Here is a 3401-nt window from a genome sequence, read left to right as displayed (position 1 = left end):
TGGCCTACCGTTTCGTTTACACAAGGTACGTACATAGTCTACGTGCTATGTGGTTAGAAACATGCTTTAGGGATGTTTTTATTTTGTAGTATCATGTATAGGACCTTGTTGTTCATATATATGATTTACTGAAATTGCTTTACATGTTACTTGCCTGTGTGCTACATGTAAACTAAGAATATGTATGAGTAAGATTGTTTGTATGGAAATTTGATGCAAGCAGATAAGTTTAGTTTTGGTATTAATTCGTGAGTGAATTAATGTAAGTGGGTTAGAATCATGTGTTACATAGATTCTTTGAGATTATTTATTTATCTTATAAGAACCGTGGATCTTATTTGGTAATTTTGAGTTATACCTATATAAAGGTACATTTACTGTTGGCTAGGTTCAACAGGCAAGTTAGCAAAGAATAAAAGAAGTTAAAAGAGTCCTGAATGATAAGTTGTGAACTTGTTAATTCTAAGATTAAAAGGAGTTTCGTGATCTTATGTGATTATTAGTTATATGTGTTGTGTGCTTGGTTGGTGTCAACACAAGTATTAAAATGAATGCAACGTAAAGTGAAACGAGATAGGTTATAGACTTTAGACTGGTGCACGTCTAGAGTTGGACACTAAGGGTTGGGATACATAGTCCGCCGTGATATGTATTTTCCTAGGATTGGATTGATCACCTTTCCTTTTAGCTCAAAGGTTCCTCGATATCGCAGGTCAATTGGAAATTGTGGTAGCTCCCATATCTCCTACTTCAGTATAGACAACTCGTCCCATAACTATTCCATTTAAAGAAGAAATAAAAGTTTAGAGTCCAGTTCAGTAAGAGTCATCTGCAGTTTGTTATATGCTTATTATTATTTATGTTGTAGTATCATGTTTAGGATTATTTATGCCTGATATGTAGTACTCAGCTTTGCTGATTACATGCTTGTTTGTGTGTGTGATCATGGCTTTGCCTATTGATCCTGTGATGATCCTTCTGGTGAGCAGAGTCAGTATTGATTGCATTACAGGTTTGCAGATGCATGCATTGGGAATCTGGAATGGAGAGGCTTATCTTAGCATAGTTGAAGTTGTTTTCGTAGGGAATTTTACTTAAGTTTGAGTTTTTAGTTGGTGTCTTTAGTTCAACAGTTGTCATTTATTTCATAAGTTTAATAAAGTTGATTTTTTTTAGAATTGTTTCCGCTGCAAAATTCTGAGTAAGCCGAAACGTTTTACACGGGCGATAATGCCTGGGTAATTCTCTAGATTTGTTATAAAAGTATTTTCTAGAAGAGAGAATTATCGGGGTGTTACAAAGTGGTATCAGAGCTTTAGGTTAGTTTAAGACTTATAGGCGCCTAACTAACATGCTTATTAAGTGACTTTAGTTTTAAGTTACCTAGCTTATGGTTATTTGAAGGAAACCTTAGTATGCTCCTACGTTTCATTTCGAAAAGTGAGACAAAATATTTTGAGGATCAAAATTTTTTTTTGAACCGATTTTTTCGAAAATTCGAGTTCGAAATTCTCTTCCGAAAATTTTACGAGTTCGAATTTTTTTTTCGAAAAACGTGCTGAGTCCGAAAAAAAAAAAAAAAATTTCGAGTAACATTTTTTTTTCGAGTAACCTTGGAGTCCAAATTTTTTCGAAAAAAAAAAAATATTTTAGGCACAAAAGTAATGTTATTTTAAAAAGTGTCTGCATTATTTTCATGCCTTTAAGGTTTATAGTTAGCATTGTGAGAATGGGTAGTATAAGAAGGGCATATAGGATAGAAATATTATATGCCTGCATTGAAAATTAGTTCAGCATCATCATTATTTTCTTCCCTGCAAATAAGTGCATTATTTTTTCTTCCCTGCTAATGATGCATGAATGTTTTTCTTCCCTGCTAATGTTATATCCTTCTTGCCTGTAAGGTGTTATATTTTACATGCCTTTGTTTTTGTTTACCTTGTTATTTGTGGGAACACGTTAGAGAGAGTGCTAAACCATTATAGGTTTATTTGTTGTAGATCCCTAACATGTCTGCCAGACAAGTTAATAGAATTGTCAGGCAAAGTTAATAGAGTAGGAAGCTATCATAACCCAATTATATTGAGTGATGATGAGAATGTTCGATGTATGAGCCTGAAGTTATAGTTACATTAGCCTGGAGATCATTTGCATTATGGTTAAAAGTAGGTATCCTGTTAGCGATATATGAAGTAATTCAAGAGTTTGATTGTACTAGAGTGCAAACTGAAAGGACATCTACATATTATTTGGAGACTTATTGAGCGATGTAGTGTTTTAGAGATGGATGAAATGGACATCAATCCAAAAGGATTTGAAGATCTACTAGATCTAGGAATTCAGATTATTATTGTTATAATTATTAATTATACATTTGAAGAGAAATGTTTACTCCGTATAAAGGAAAAAGGATGAGAATGATAGTGTAATCCTAGAGTATTTATTTATGCTTTAAGATTAGTTGTTGGAAAGTAGTCAAGCTACAATGGTTTAAATTTCCTTATTCTGATATTTTGAGGAATAAGTTGGTTATTTTGGATTGGGAGAATATTCTTATTATCGATTGAGGAATAGAAGTTATTATTTCTTTATATGAGTGAGTAAGAATTTATTCTGGGCACGTGATGGGAATATTTTTATTATTTAAATTTTCATTATGTGATGATATTTTTGCTTGCTTGTTTCTACTTGCACGTTGATGTGAATATATTTTACATGATGATTAGTGATTATTAGAGAACACTTCATGTTGGAACTTAGTGAATTGTTGTTGATGCGATCTTTAATGATCAAATCAAATGTTGCCTTATTAGATGGACATGTAAGTTATGCTGGAACCAAAGTAGAGTTACGTTAGATTTCAGTCGCGAAGTAGAGCGTCAAACAATAATGATGCCTTAGCATCTGCTATTCGCCTGTTGGCAAAGAATTTGACTCGAACAAGTTGAGTGTCCCGATTCTGCTGGGACATGTTTGAGAGACTAGCTAAGATTAAACCGCCATACCTTAAGGGGTAAGCTGACCCTAACCTCTTAAAGAGTCGGATTAGGGCGTTTAAAAGATTTTTGGGGCTGTGAACTGTCCTGAGAGTGTGAAAGTAGGTCAAGTTATATGTATCTGAAAGATGAGACTGACTTATAGTAGAAAGAGAATGAGACTAGACTCGTATTATGAAAGAGTTTATTTGGGAATCCTTTATTGCTGCTTTAAGAGAAAAGTTTTACCCTGCTTTTATGAGGAAACTAAAAGCCAGAAGTTTACAAACCTTAGGATGAGAAGTATGACTATCTCTAAGTATTATAGAAAGTTTATAGCTAGTTTGCATTTGAGGTAATAGCCACTAGGAGTTAAAGGCTCATGATTTGAGCAAGCTTTGATTGAGGAAATTCAATTGGGTTTAG

The sequence above is a fragment of the Beta vulgaris genome, chromosome 4 (genome assembly GCF_026745355.1).
Source record: "Beta vulgaris subsp. vulgaris cultivar EL10 chromosome 4, EL10.2, whole genome shotgun sequence".
Classification (NCBI taxonomy): Eukaryota; Viridiplantae; Streptophyta; class Magnoliopsida; order Caryophyllales; family Amaranthaceae; genus Beta; species Beta vulgaris.
Note: the sequence above shows the minus strand (reverse complement) of the source record.